The sequence below is a fragment of the Saccopteryx leptura genome, chromosome 1 (genome assembly GCF_036850995.1).
Source record: "Saccopteryx leptura isolate mSacLep1 chromosome 1, mSacLep1_pri_phased_curated, whole genome shotgun sequence".
Lineage (NCBI taxonomy): Eukaryota > Metazoa > Chordata > Mammalia > Chiroptera > Emballonuridae > Saccopteryx > Saccopteryx leptura.
The window spans coordinates 277,949,755-277,966,180 of NC_089503.1; the positions used below are offsets into that span (position 1 = coordinate 277,949,755).

The following is a 16,426-nucleotide window of genomic DNA, read 5'->3' on the forward strand; positions in this document are numbered from 1 at the left end:
TGTTGCCACGAACCAGTGTAGCTAGTAATTCCAGGTCCTGAGTGGGAACAGCGCAGAATTAAGAATATAGGCTTAGAGAAAAAGATGGGCTCAGGAGGTCTCTTTGCAACTCAAGAGATAGCTTGCAAAAAGCAAAGCTCCATTCCCCAACCTGCTTTATTTATAAAGCCATTAGCAAATCAAAAAAATCAATAAAGCAAAGTCACATTTCCAGGGCATCCCAAGAATTCTCCCAAGTGCAGAAAACCCCCATCATAAATAACATCTTAACTTTACAAAACAAAAGATAAAAGAAACTTGCCTCTAGTCTTTCTGAGGAACATAGGGGGTAGGAAGAGCATAAATAATCCAGCACCATAGTAAAATAGCCTTTAGCAACTTCATAGAACAAGTAGGGTGGGTGTAAGGTCGGTGGATAGAGGGCTGGTCACTGGGAATTTAGGCTCTGGGAACTTCAGCTAGGACCACCCACAGTCAAGCGCGCCAAAAAGAAACTTCCTAGGACTCCTTGGAAACAAAGGCGATTGACTGTCAGCCAGTAAGATTTCTCTTACGTCATATTAGCCCGACTGCCCTAGAGGGACCCTTTTTTAAATATACCCGCGCAGTTTCTCCATGTGCGATTTTTTTCCTGACCTCCATCTTGCACGCCAGTGAGTCTCGTCTGGGGAACACTTTGTACTGAATAAAGCCTTTTGAACTTACCACACTTGGTGGCTCCGAGACCTGTTCCTTCCTTCTCGGCGGGGAAAAATACCTTACAGCGGGGGATTGGGCAGACTGTCAGCTTGCTGCCATTTCCCTACACCTCTGTCCCCCAAAAATCTAAACTGCAAAGACCCTGTTGGCTTTCAGTCCCCAACACATTGTGAAGGCTATCACCTGCCTCATTGAGTTATACAAACACAAGTTATACAAACACAAGGTGGCCCTGGCCAGATAGCTTGATTGGTTAGAGCATTTTCCAGATAGGCAAAGGTTGCCAGTTTGTCTCGGTCAGGGCACATACAGAAACGACGTGACATTTCTGTCTCTCTCTTCTTTGGGAAAAAAAAAAAAAAGAGCTGTGGCCAGTGTATTCCATGCCCTGAGGGTGTGGACTGAACGAAGCGAAGACATGCTTTGTGAGAGGGGGCAAGGAGACAGTCAGCTGAGACCTCTCCCGGTGAGAAAGGAGCAAGCAGACAGAGGGCCACATCATTTGTGCCTTGGGTGACTGGGCGACCTGGCCAGTGCAGGGCCTGGTTGCCACTTCCAGCTGGAGCTCAAGACTGGATGCAGTGGTTTTCCCAGCAGCACCAGGCCATGCAAGCTGCATCCCATCCTGAGCAGGCTGCCCTGAGCTTGCTACACCTGGATGGCATCCAGATGATTAGACAATAAAGTGAGTGTTACCCACAGAGAGAAAAAAAGAAACCTGTAATTTGTAATAAGTCAGAGTCCTTTCCATGGATCTTTAAGATAAAACATATTTGCAAAAGCATCAGAGTAAAACAAGGGCTGTGTATAAATAGTAAAACTTAAAATGGCATGGTTGTAGATCGAATATAATGCAATTGACAAAGAAATTTTAACAACATTTAAAGATAACAATTATAATTACAAATGAAATAATATCAGGACTTTGTAGGCTCTCAGAGATTTCTATATAATCTATAGAACATTTTAGTAATAAAAATATACATATACAAATAGAACATAGTTATCATTATTTTTTATTTGACCAAGCTTCCCATATAATTTAAACATATAACATAGGCCTAGTTTAAAATCTTTATAAAAAGAAAGAAAAAAAATTGAGGTATTCCAGGCAGTCACTGGAATAACCCAAGTCACTCCTAGTTTAGGAAACAGGTTTTTTGTTGTTGTTGTTGTTGTTTTTACAAGACAGAGAAAGTCAGAGAGAGGGATAGATAGGAACAGACAGACAGGAATGGAGAGAGATGAGAAGCGTCAATCATCAGTTTTTCGCTGCGACACCTTAGTTGTTCATTGATTGCTTTCTCATTTGTGCCTTGACCGTGAGGCTACAGCTGACCGAGTAACCCTTTACTTGAGCCAGCAACCTTGGGTCCAAGCTGGTGAGCCTTGCTCAAACCAGATGAGCCAGCACTCAAGCTGGCAACCTCGAGGTCTCGAACCTGGGTCCTCCACATCCCAGTCCAATGCTCTATGCACTGCACCACTGCCTGGTCAGGCAGAAACAGTCTTTTTAAAAAAAATTTAAACCCAGAGAAGGTTGTCAAACATTCTTGTCCAACCTGACCAGGCAGTGGCGTAGTGGATAGAGTGTCGGACTAGGACGCAGAAGACCCAGGTCCAAAACCCTGAGCTCAACAGCTTAAGTATGGTCACTAGCTTGAGTGTGGGATCATAGACATGACTCCATGGTTGCTGACTTGAGCCCAAAGGTAATTGGCTTGAAGCCCAAGGTTGCGGGCTTGAGCCCAACGTCACTGGCTTGAGCCCAACGTCACTGGTTTGAGCAAGGTGTCACTCACTCTGCTGTAGCCCCCCAGTCAAGGCACATATGACAAAGCAATCAATGAACAACTAAGGTGCTGCAACAAAGGATTGATGCTTCTCATCTCTTCTTTTGTTTGTCTCTATCTCTCCCTCTGTCTGTCTTCTGTCTCTGTCACAAAAAAGTAAAATAAAAATATTCTTCCCCAAAATATCATATATCATTGTGAAATAATATTAAATTATTCATTTACCTAAAGTGACAATAAAAGGTAGCAAACATAAATACAAATATTGATCGATTTACGACCTATGCAACTTACGACCATTCGACTTTATGACCACAATCGCTAGCCACGACTGCTCCACATCTGGCAGCGAAAGCGTTGCCCAGCTGGGCATATGACAGTGTGGACCAGCTTCCAGCAGCACTTCCATCTCTGCGTGCACCATTTCAACTGTTATCCCAGACTCAGTACAGCAATTTGTGTTTTGTGTCTTGGATATTTTTCATCAAACCCTTCCCAAGATGTCTACCAAGAGGTAATTGTCTTTGCAAATATTAAACCAGTTGTACTGGTAATGCAATGTTTTACTTAAACCTGACAAGTATAAAAATACGAAACAAAATGGTGTAGAGATGATACAAATGGCATAAAATGAACAAAGAAAATTATGATATATAACAATAATGAAAGAAAATCATGATAAAATATGACTTAAAGATTTTTATAACATCATTTCACAGTACTGTACATATAGCCTACTCAACTTATGACCAAATCATGTTACGACCGGTCTGTCAGAACCAATCGTGGTCATACTGGATAACAAAACTTTAGTTCTTAGGATTAAGAAAGATGGTATTCTTAAGTAAATAAAGTACCAGGGTTAAGACAATATAACTATTTTAATAAAACATAGAATCTTTGCTTTTTAGGTAGAAAATATTTCCTAATACCTTATCTGAAATAGAATAATAACAATAAATACAGGAAAAACCTTGTCCTTTTAACAGTGAAAAAGAACCAAACTTTAACTCTGTATTAGCTTGCCTTTTTTTTTTTTTTTTACAGAGACAGAGAGTCAGAGAGAGGGATAGACAGGGACAGACAGACAGGAATGGAGAGATGAGAAGCATCAATCATTAGTTTTTCGTTGCACGTTACGACACCTTAGTTGTTCATTGATTGCTTTCTCATATGTGCCTTGACCGTGGGGCTACAGCAAACCGAGTAACCCCTTGCTTGAGCCAGCGACCTTGGTTCCAAGCTTGTGAGCTTTGATCAAACCAGATGAGCCAGCGCTCAAGCTGGTGACCTTGGGGTCTCGAACCTGGGTCCTCTGCATCCCAGTCCGACTCTCTATCCACTGCGCCACCGCCTGGTCAGGCTAGCTTGCTTTTGATATTTAAATTTATTTCAATATTATTCAGCTTAAATGTATAAACTTTTCTTAAGATTTCTCTTCACAAGTATTTTATAACTTCTTAGTCCCTTTTAGTTTATTTCTCTTATTCAGAAATAACCAATTTAAGACAAAACTACTTTCCTTTAATTTCCTCCAAATATATCTCCATACCTTATACCTTCTATTATCAAAACCATGCAGTTTTTTCCAACTTAATTAGAATTTTTTTTTAATTGAGTGAAAGGCAGGGAGGCAGACAGACAGACTCCCACATTCACCCCACTGGGATCCACCTGGCAAGCTCCCTACTCAACGATGCTCTGCCCTTCTGGGGTTGCTGCTCGTTGCTCAGCAACTAAAGCTATTTTAGTACCTGAGGTGAGGCCATGGAGCCATCCTCAGAGGCCTGGGCCAACTTGCTTGAACCATTTGAGCCATGGCTGCAGGACTGGAAGAGGGAGAGAGAAGGGGTAGAGGAGTAAACGGTCACTTCTCCTTTGTGCCCTGACTGGGAATCAAACCTGGAACTTTCACATGCTGAGCCAATGCTCTACCACTGAGCCAACTGGCTGGTGCTTAATTAGAATTCTTAATCCTTAAAAACCTCAAATTTTTAGTGACAACTAAAAAAGCAGAGACAGATTTAACAGTGGACGCACTGGGCATGTACACTGGGCCCCAACTTCTAAAAGGCCCCACAAAACCTCAACTTTATTTTAATGACACCAAGTTTGGTTTCATATGTACAATTTTAACATTAATAGTACATAATAATTTTTATTTATTTAAAAATATGGTTAACATGTATTTTTATTTTACCTGTCACTCTTTTTTTTAAGGGGCCCAATATTTTCTACTGTGCCAGTGGCCTCAACCAACCTTAATCCGCCTCTGCTAAAAAGTAAGAAATTAGCTTATTTAGTTTGGCAAATTTATGAAAACATTTCATAACTTCTATAAACAGACTTTTTTATTGTCAACTATATTTACAGTTGTTTAATAAAGTACAGAACATTTTATTTCTTTTAAAGATTTTATTTATTGATTTGAGAGAGAGAGAGAAAGAGAAGGGAGGAGCAGGAAGCATCAAGTCATAGTTGCTGCTCATATGTGTCCTGACACTGAGCAAGCCCAGGATTTTAAACCAGCAGCCTCAGCATTCTAAGTCCATGCTTTATCCACTGAACCACCACAGATCAGGCCAGAACATTTTAATTTACAGATCCAAATTTGCCTTTTACTTTCTTTATGACAAAAAGCCAAAAGTATATAAAGTTCAAGACTTATCTAGCAATCAGTGCTTCTGTATTTCATGTTATTTCAAAATATCTAGATATTAAATAATTTTTATCATATAACTTAAGAAAACTTTAAAATTTAAAGTCACCAACAGACATTAGAAAACAATGATTAGGCATATATATGACGTATAATAAAATTATTACTGAAAAGTTTTATCAAAACCCACCATTTTAGTTATAACTTATTAGTTCTTAGTAACTCTATGTGTAAAGCCAGTAGCCATGGTCACCATCACAGCTGCCTGGCCCATGCAGGTCCACATTTGATTTGGACAGATAGTAATGAAACAATGGAGCCAAGAACTGGTGGGTCATTACTTTTAATCCTAGCTCGTACCTGGTGGACAAGAAAATATACACAGCAGGAAAACACTTCCCTTTCCATCCAGGGTTCCCAAAGCCACTGACTCATTCGAGTATTCCTAGAATCAAAGGTTTCTACCTCACTAGCCTTATTCACCTCTGTTCTCCATCTCCTTCTTTCTGTACAAACTGGCTTCTCCTTCAGTACTCTGCCATCTTAGCTGCCTCTCCCCTGTAATGCTGATGGCAGGATCTGAGAGAGAGAGCCCCCAGTCTGCCTTATCTTATAGTGTAGAAATTAAAGCCATTAAGCCAAAATAAAAATAAGAAAGTCTCTGATACATAGCCTCTTATCTGAGGCATAAATGGGAGTCCTCATAAGAGTGCACCACCCCACATCATGCAACAATCAAGGGTGTGGAGAAAAGCTTAGTGTTTAATAGATCTTAGTATTCAAAGGATGAGAAAGGCTTAGTCTTAAAACTAAGCCTTAGGGCAATAGTTCTCAAACTTTTTGAAGTTGGGTGCATTTAAAATCCTACAAATAATTGTAGGTGCACTATATACAAATTTTTGAGAAATATGTTATAAAAATTAAGTCAAATATTAAATAAAAAAATATAAAGTCCAAGTGTGCTTTTATAGTAATTAAATAAAATAAATACAACAAAATTAAATTTATTCTGACATTAAAAAACATGTTACATTTTTTGTTATGCTTTTTAGAATTCATAAAAAAGAGGGGTTAAAAATTTAAAAATGACAAAAAAGTTATATTTTTATATATATAGATACATTTTTAGTAAGATTTAGTAAATTTGGCAGGTCCCGGCACAAATGTGTTAAGTTTTTTCATTCTTTTGTTTATGAGAAACATGAGCCTGATGTATCCTAGTGATTTCTTCAATGTCTGGGCATATATTTGAAAGGCAAACTCTCATTTCCTCATCAATACATTGAAGAAATCCTCTCTTTTTACTCTTAATTGTGTTGAGTGCAGAAAACCCCACAACATATATCATCTTAACTTTACACCAAACAAAGGATAGAAGAAACTTGCCTCCAGTCTTTCCGGAGAACATAGGGGGTAGTGTAAACAATCCAGCACCACAGCTTAACAGCCTTTTGCAACCTAATCAAGCAAGTGAGGTGGAGGGGTTGGGCAGAATGTCAACTTACAGCCAACTCCCCATGTCTGTCACCAAAAAATCTAAACTCCAAAAACCCTGTTGGTTTTTTGGTCCCCAACAGGCACATATTTCTCTGGAATATCATAGGGGGCACCTGCAAATCTTCTAGGGCACACCAGTGCGCCCTGGCGCACACTTTGAGAACCACTTCCTTAGGGTATAAAGACCTGTGAGTTTACAGCCTGACCCCTACACCCCATGTGTTGGGCAGATAAAATGTATTATGCTCACTTTGTTAAAGTGGCACTGCCCATGTGGAGACCGTTGCCCAGGTGATATTAATGTGTGTCTCTCTGGGCAGGCAGAATCCTTGTAGCCTGGGGCTTGGTTTTGGGATTAAGCCTTTCCCACCCTTTTTGATGTGGGGTGGTACAATCCAATCATGCCTCAGAGAAGTGACTTTACTAGAGACTTCCCTGTTTTGTATATTGGATTAGAGGTTGTGAAGCTACAATATAAAATGGGGGCAGAACAGAGTTTGCGCTCTTGGTTCCTGAGATTATCATTAGAGGAGAGAACAGAGCAGAGAGCAGAAGGAGGCCACGTGGAGTAGGCCAGGAGAAGCAGCTAAGATGGCGGAGTGCTGAGTGAGATGCCAGTTTGTGTAGTTTGTATCTGAGATAAGGAAGGAGATGGGGAACTGAGGAGAATAAGGCTGGTGAGCTAGAAACCTTTGATTCTAGGAAACTCGGATAAATCAGTAGCTTTGTGTAAAGCCAGAAGCCACGGCCAGAGCCACCATCAGAGCATCCCAGCCCATGCAGGTTCGCATTGGATTCGGACAGTCGGTAAAGGAACCATGGAGCCAAAAACTGGTGGGCCATAGCCTTTAATCCTACCTTGCACCCGGCGGGCAAGTAAAAACCTACACACTGGGCTCCAAAACCCAATCACATTCAGTGCTCACAAAGCCACTGACTTATCTGAGTTTCCTAGAATCAAAGGTTTCTAGCTCATCAGACTTATTTACCTCTGTTCCCCATCTCCTTCCTTATCCCAAATACAAACTCTACACAAACTGGCATCTCACTCAGCACTCCACCATCTTGGCTGCTTCTCCTGGCCTCCTCCACGTGGCCTTTCTCTGCTCTCCTCTGCTCTCTCTTCTAATGATAATCTCAGGAACCAAGAACCCAAGCTCCCGTTCTACCCCTATTTTATAGTGTAGATTCAAAACCCTTAATCCAATATACAAAATAGGGAAGTCTCTAATACAAAGTCACTTTCTGAGGCATGATTGGATTGTACCACCCCACATCAAAAAGGGTAGGAAAGGCTTAATCCCAAAACCAACCCCCAGGCTACAAGGATTTTGCCTGCCTTTAGCCCACCCCAACACACATTAATATCACCTGGGCAACGGCCTTCTCGTGTTATCTTTAACAAAGTGAGCATAATACATTTTATCTGCCCAACACTTTGTGAGCACTGAATGTGAGTGGGTTTTGGAACCCAGTGAGTGTTTTTACTTGCCCGCCGGGTGCAAGCTAGAATTAAAGGCTATGGCCCACCAGTTTTTGGCTCCATGGTTTCTTTACCGACTGTCCGAATCCAATGCAAACCTGCATGGGCTGGGCTGCTCTGATGGTGGCCCTGGCCCTGGCTTCTGGCTTTACACCATGCAAACTACAAATGAGCAAACATATATATATATATTATATTTACAAACTTATTTGACCAACACAGTCTTTTCTGTGTGTTTGCTTGTCTGCTGGTGTGAGACTTTAATAAAGGAATGCCCACCATTTTTTTACTCCAGTGTTGTGTTTTTTATTTATTTATTTATTTTTACTAGAAAGGGAGGAGAGAGAGAGAAGAAGAGATAGAGAGAATTGGGGGAGTAGCTGGAAGCATCAACTCCCATATGTGCCTTGACCAGGCAAGTCCAGAGTTTCAAACCGGCGACCTCAGCATTCCAGGTCAACACTTTATCCACTGCATCACCACAGGTCAGGTGACTCCAATGTTTCTTTACCATCTGCCCAAATCCAGTGTGAGTCTGCACAGCCACTGAATAGGTGATGTCAGTCAAATAAGTTTGTAAATATGATTGGGTGTGGGAACAGGCTGTAAGCAGGCAGGGTTGTTATAGCCTAAGGCTTAGTTTTAAGATTAAGCTTTTCCCACCCTTTTAATACTAAGATCATTTCAAAACTAAGCTTTTCCCCACACCCTTCATTGTTGCATGATGTGGGTGGTGCACTCTCATGAGGAATCCCATTATGCCTCAGATAAATGACTTTGTATCAAGACTTCTTTGTTTGCATATTGGATTAAAGGTTTTGATTTCTACACTATAAAGTGGGGCAGAGGAGCCCATGCTGGAGGAGAGCAGAGAAAGGCCATGTGGAGGAGAGGAGAAGTAGCCAAGATGGTGGAGTGCTGAAGGAGAAGCCAGTTTGTGCAGAAAGAAAGGGATGGGGAACAGAGGTGAATAAGGCTGGTGAGGTAGAAACCTTTGATTCTAGGAAACTTGGATAAGTCAGTGACTTTGGGAGCCCTGAATGGAAAGGTGTTTTCCCACTGTGTGTATTGCTTGCCCGCCGGGTGCAAGCTAGGATTAAAGCTAATGGCCCACCAGTTCTTGGCTCCGTTGTTTCATGACCATCTGTCCAAATCAAATGTGAACCTGCATGGGCCAGGCGGCTGTGATGGTTAGCGTAGCTACTGGCTTTACAGGCAGCCACTGGCCTTACACATATCAAATATTTCCCCAGATCGTATGAATCTGTAAAACGTTTAGCATGGTTTATATTTCTTAATTTATGTAAGTATTTAATTCCTTTAAGCCAACAAAATATTAAACCTAGTTATACCATCTGTAGGCAAAGAACACACTGTGTATAAACACAAAGATATCAAAAACAGATCATACAGATAAACAGAATTACTAATAATTGTAGAGAAGACACATTTGCCCTTTACAATTTTTAAGGAGGCTGGAGAAGGGGGTTGGGAGGTATCAGGCATGGGTGACCTTAGCCACTAGAGTTTTTAAAAATGCCAGTTTTTTTCCTTCAATTACCTCAGCCTCTTTCACAGTTTTGATTTCTCACCAGGAAGATCCATGAAGACTTTCAAAATATTCCTTTCAGACTTTGAAAAATCAGTTTCTAAATTACTCAAGTTCTGATCAGTTATTAAATCCTTTAAAACTGGTTCAAATATACCAATTCTCATAATATTATCTCAATAACCTTTTAAAAATTTCCACCTTGTAGAGAAATTTCTTGATTCTCCTTCCTGCCTTTAAAAAAAAAAATTTCCTGTTAATTAACCCAATTAGTATCTGTAAAACCCAGGAAGCTAAACAGCAAACTGAAAAGTCTTAAGACTAGCTATATTCTGTTTTTCTATTTTTTTTTGCTTTTTCTTCTTAAGTGTCAGGCAATTGTTTTTCCAATGCCCTAGTTTTTTACAGGAAAATCCTTGCTAGGTGACTCAGAAACAATGGGATACAAGGAGTATCTAGCTAACAGGCCCATGACTGAAGTCCTCTGCTTTACCAAACTTCATTTAAATTAGGCTAAAGCAGCATCCTAAGAAATCCTTCCTGAAGTGGGTTTCTCTGTCTGAACTTCTTGGGCAGGAATGGAGGGAGGGTCAAAGGTTCTTTCTGAGTCTTTTGCTTCTTAATAAACAGTTCAAAATTATTATCCCATAAAGCACCCCAGCGTGGCAAAAATTTGCTCCCTTTACTAGCAATGGCCTAATAAACCCTTTCTTTTCCTAATTTTTAAAAAAATTGATTTTATTGATTTTAGAGAGAGGGAGAAAGAGAAAGAGAGAGAAACACTGATTTGTAGTTATGCTCATTTATGCATTCATTGTTTGACTCTTCTATGTGCCCTGACTGGGAATTGAACCCCCCACAACCTTGATTTATCAGGACAATGCTCCAATCAACTGAGCAACCTGGCCAGGCCCATTTATTTGAGAGAGAGAGAGAGAAATAATTGATTTGTTGTTCCACTTATTTATGCACTCATGCTTGCTTCTTGTATGTGCCCTAACCAGGGATTGAACCTGTAACCTTGGCAGATTGGGACGACACTGTAACCAACTAAGCAACCTGACCATGGCTAAACCCTTTCTTCAAAAAAACACTTTCAGCCATGGAAGTTAATCTTTTGTCTAATAAGTCTTTATCCTTTAAAGCTAAGAGCTTAAAATTACCTCCAATGTAACTACTGATTTTAATTTTATTATGAAAACTTTCATTTACAAAGTGGAGAGACATGTAAAATAAAACTTAATGCATGCACCACCCCAATTAAACAATTATCCATACTTTGCCACACTGCCTTTATCTACCCTCCTTTCCTTTTTTCTTTTTTTAGGGTACGCGAGAGAGGAACAGACAGACAGGAAGGGAGAGAGATGAGAAGCACCAATTCTTCGTTAAGGCACCTTAGTTGTTAATTGATTGCTTTGTCATATGTGTCTTGATGGTGGGGGGCTACAGAAGTGACTCCTTGCTCAAGCCAGTGACCTTGGGCTTCAAGCCGGCGACCTTTGGGCTTAAGCCAGCAACCAAGAGGTCATGTCTGTGACCCTCGTTCAAGCCAGTGACCCCACGCTCAAGCTGGTGAGCCTGTGCTCAAGCCGGCAACTTCAGAGTTTCAAATCTTCTAGCCTCCTTTTATTTCTTTTTATTGCTAAAGTATTTTAAAGTAAACCCAAGACCTCATGAGACTCATCCACCTAGTTATAATTCTACTGACTTTTAATTGGATTATTGATTAAGTCGTTAACAGAAAACAGGATATTACAGGAAGTATATAGTGAGGTGCAAAGTGAAGCAATTAATCTTTTCTCATTTAATCAAAGAAAGCAGCAGGGCTTTACTTACATCAATTATGTTTAGAAATAGAAATTTAAAAAAAAATCAAAAACAAGGAAGCAATTTAAAGTATTTTTAAGCCTTACAGTTTTTTCTTCCTCTTGACATATTTCTTATTAACAACCAGCTATTTCAGCACTCTGGCCCCTCAGAGTAACTAGGATATATGTAAATCATACTTATTTAACTCAACAAAGCATTGGCAGGACCCTGGGACATAGTTCTAGGAGGAAAAAGAATTTTCCTTCTATCCGTCTACATTCATTTGGCTGCTTTATCCATCTAGTTATAACATGAGACAGATTATCAAGAGAAAATAATAAAATTTAGTGCGCGTGCGCGCACACACACACACACACACACACACGCACACAGACATATATGGGAGTTCAATAAGAAGATGAGACCCGGGGACAAATTGTGCAGTAAGGCTGATATGTCACCTTGAGCTCAGGAACAAAGGGAGGGGGGCGGTTATAGTCTGGGACTTCAAAAGGCTGGAAGGCAATTCACGTGGACATGGAAAAGCAGATGTTTGGTAAACAAATGTTCACTGGACCATTTTTAACCATAAGAAACAGAGAGAACACTGATCTAAGTGGCTTTGCTAGGTTCCTTCCCCTCTGTCACACACTAGTTCACATTTAACTACGGTTAGCTATGATGACAGCTTCCTTCCTAGAGTGGTTTAGAGAGAAGCTCCGAGATTTTTCTTGAGTCTTTCATTTCTTGAAAACAACCAACTTAAAATAATCAATATCCCAAAAGGAGTATTTTGGGGTGGCAAACTCTGTTCCTACCCTCAATTCCAATACAAGTTTTCATTTTTACAGTGTGGGGCAGAAAAGAGTAATTTTGCTCCCACCTTTGTAAGTCCTGGCTCGAGTAATAATCAAAGTAACATGAGAGAAATTAGCAGGAGAAAACAACCAGATTAATTACATATGTACATGTGGGATTTATAAGAATATGATCACTGAGGATGCGGTGAGCATTTGAGGTTTATACCCTGTTCTGGACTAGCGAGAATAATGGCAGGGGTTTAGGATTTCAGAGGGGAAATAGACAAATCACAGGTAGACGGGAAAGAGCAAACGTGGTAAACACATTCTTGCTGAGCCGTACATTAACAATGGAACACAGGGGAGTCCCCAAACCACACTTGTTTGGATCCTCCTGCCTGCCACTTAACTCACATACGCTAACGTGAATTATTAAGACGAATAGGTAAAGTGAATAGCTTCCTTACTTTTAGCAGGTTTTTCTATTCCTATAGGCAGGCAAAGAGAGATTATCAAAGGTTATTTCCGAGTCTCTTGTTTCTTAAAAATGGCCAGCTTAAAATAATATCCCATGAAGCTTATTTTGAGGTGGCAAGCTGTGGTCTCCCTTAGAGAAAAATCCTGGCCCTTTTGTCTGGGAGAACTTTCTAGTCATTTATATAACACTTCCTTCCATTTATGTTACAATTGCTGAGACAGTGTGTTTTTCAGCATTTTAAAATAATTTTTCTTGCCTGACCAGGCAGTGGAGCAGACTGGGATAGAGCGTCAGACTGGGATGCGGAAGGGCCCAGGTTCTAGACCCCGGGGTTGCCAGCTTGAGCGCGGGCTCATCTGGTTTGAGCAAAAAGCTTACTAGCATGGACCCAAGGTCACTGGCTCGAGCGGGGGTTACTCAGTCTGCTGAAGGCCCGCGGTCATGGCACATATGAGAAAGCAATCAATGAACAATTACGGTGTTACAACGAAAACCTGATGATTGATGCTTCTCATCTCTCTCTGTTCCTGTCTGTCTGTCCCTATCTATTCCTCTATCTGACTCTCTCTCTGTCCCTGTAAAAATAATAATAATAATAATTTTTCTTGCCTGACCAGGTGGTGGCACAGTGGATAGAGTGTCGGACTGGGACGCGGAAGACCCAGATTTGAAACCCCAAGGTCGCCAGTTTGAGCATGGGATCATCTGGTTTGAGCAAGGCTCACCAGCTTAAACCCAAGGTCCCTGGCAAGGAGTCACTCAGTCTGCTGTAGCCCCATGGTCAAGGCACATATGAGAAAGCAATCACTGAGAAATTAAGGTGCTGCAACAAAGAATTGATGCTTCTCATTTCTCTCCCTTCCAGTATGTCTGTTCCACTCTCTGTCTCTGTCACCAATAATAATAATAATAATAATAATAATAATGATAATAATATTTCTTAGTTTCACATGAAAAAAGAGACAAAGAAATAAAATAATGGTAATGAATGGTAATGAATGGAATGAATGGTAAATGTATATATGATGGATTTCTGGTGGGAGTTGTTATAAATTGATACATTTAAACAAAAAACTAGTTTTATAGTAATACTTGAATACCAGCTTTCACACTTGGAACTTGATACCAATAATTGGTATAATTAATTCTGTTAGTCTCTTCATAATTGAACAGGACAAAAAATTCTTGTAACTGAGACAGAGAGAGAGGGACAGATAGGGACAGACAGACCAGAAGGGAGAGAGTTGAGAAACGTCAATTCTTTGTTGCGGCACCTGAGTTGTTCATTGATTGATTTCTCATATGTGCCTTGACCAGGACGGGGGTGGGGTGGGGTGGCTACAGCAGAGCCAGTGACCCCTTGCTCGAGCCAGCGACCTTGGGCTCAAGCTGGTGAGCCTTGCTCAAACCAGATGAGCCAGCACTCAAGCTGGCGACCTCGGGGTTTTGAACCTGGGTCCTCCGCGTCCCAGTCCAACACTCTATCCACTGCGCCACCGCTTGGTCAGGCCAAAAAATTTTTAATGTCAAGTGACCCTTCCTCTGCTAAAAGAGAGAGTGCTGACATTTTTTTTCCTGTTCCAAAATTCCACCTTTCTCCTCCAAAGAAAATGTCATTTTACCAGAATATATATATGTATATATATATATATATACATATATATATATATACATATATGTATATATATATATATTTTTTGTATTTTTCTGAAGCTGGAAACAGGGAGAGACAGTCAGACAGACTCCCACATGCGCCCGACCGGGATCCACCCGGCACACCCACCAGGGGCGACGCTCTGCCCACCAGGGGGCGATGCTCTGCCCCTCCGGGGCGTCGCTCTGCCGAGACCAGAGCCACTCTAGCACCTGGGGCAGAGGCCAAGGAGCCATCCCCAGCGCCCGGGCCATCCTCGCTCCAATGGAGCCCTGGCTGTGGGAGGGGAAGAGAGAGACAGAGAGGAAGGAGGGGGTGGTGGTGAAGCAAATGGGCGCCTCTCCTGTGTGCCCTGGCCGGGAACCGAACCCGGGTCCCCCACACGCCAGGCCGACGCTCCACCGCTGAGCCAACCGGCCAGGGCCTACCAGACTATATTGATGGAATTTTGAGATGCAAAATCAAGACTGAGTAGGAAGAAGAAAAAAGCTAATTGATCCAAGAGTAATTTTAAAAATAACTGACAAAAAGGGGGTGAAGAGAAAAGAAAAGCAGTCTGACCAGGCAGTGGTGCAGTGGATAAAGCGTTGGCCTGGGATGCTGAGGACCCAGGTTTGAACCCTGAGGTTGCCGGTTTGAGTGAGGGCTCATCAGCTTGAGCACGGGGTTGCTGGCCTGAGCGTGGGATCATAGACATGACCCAATGTTCGCTGGCTTGAGTCCAAGTTGGCTGGCTTGAGCAAGGGGTCACTCGCTCTGCTGTAGCCCACTGGTCAAGGCACATATGAGAAAGCAGTCAAATGCTGCAATGAAGAAATAATGCTTTCTCATCTAGCCTTGGTGGGATAGCTCATTTGGTTAGAGCACTAACCCAATACACGAAGGTTGTGGGTCCCATCCCTGATCAGGGCACATACAGAAACAGATCTATGTTTCTGTCTGTCTGTCTGTCTCTCTCTCTCTCTCTCTCAAATAAATAGATAAATAAAAATACTACTCATGTAGGTGTGTGTAAAGCCAGTAGCCAGGGCCACAATCACAGCCGCCTGACCCATGCAGGTTTGCATTGGATTTGGACAGTTGGTAAAGAAACAACAGAGCCAAAAACTGGTGAGCCATCATCTTTAATCCTAGCTTGCACCCGGCGGGCAAGTAAAAACACACACTGGGTTCCAAAACCCACTCATTCAGTGCTCACAAAGCTACTGACTTATCTGAGTTTCCTAGAATCAAAGGTTTCTAGCTCAACAGACTTGTTCACCTCTGTTCCCCATCTCCTTCCTTCTCCCTGCACAAACTCTGCACAAACTGGCTTCTCACTCAGCACCCCACCATCTTGGCTGCTTCTCCTGGCCTCCTCCACATGGCCTCTCTCTGCTCTCCTCTCTGCTCTCTCCTCTAATGCTAATCTCAGGAACCAAGAGAGCAAGCTCCTGGTCTGCCCCATTTTATAGTGCAGAAATCAAAACCTTTAATCCAATATACAAAATAGGAAAGTCTCTAATACAAAGTCACTTATCTAGGGCATGATGGGATTGTACCACCCCACGTCAAAGAGGGTGGGAAAGGCTTAGTCCTAAAACCAAGCCCCAGGCTACAAGGATCCTGCCTGCCCACAGCCCGCCCCCAACACACATTAATATCACCTGGGTGATGGGTTTCCATGTGGGCAGCACCATCTTTAACAAAGTGAGCATAATATATTTTATCTGCCCAACAGTGTGGAAAACATGGTTATGTATCAAAGAGAAAGAAAATTCTTTAACTGCATTTCAGTCTAAATACTCTTAAATTGCAAAATAATTAGTTCAGGGTTTTGCAGGGTTTTTTTTTTTTCTTTTCTTTTTTTGACCAGGAAACGAAAGATACACAAGGCAGGCATAAATATCTGCATTGCTGCTGAGCTGGGGTTTCACTCCATACTACTTCTGAAGATATTTCATTTTTATTTAATTATGTTTACATTAGACACCTTACCCAAATCAACAGATTAAGAGATACC

General features: G+C 41.5%; 1 pseudogene; it reads left to right on the forward strand.

Annotated features, from left to right (window-relative positions):
- Positions 1–16,426, forward strand: part of LOC136388342 (NADH dehydrogenase [ubiquinone] flavoprotein 1, mitochondrial pseudogene) — a 51,027-nt pseudogene that overhangs the window by 6,577 nt on the left and 28,024 nt on the right.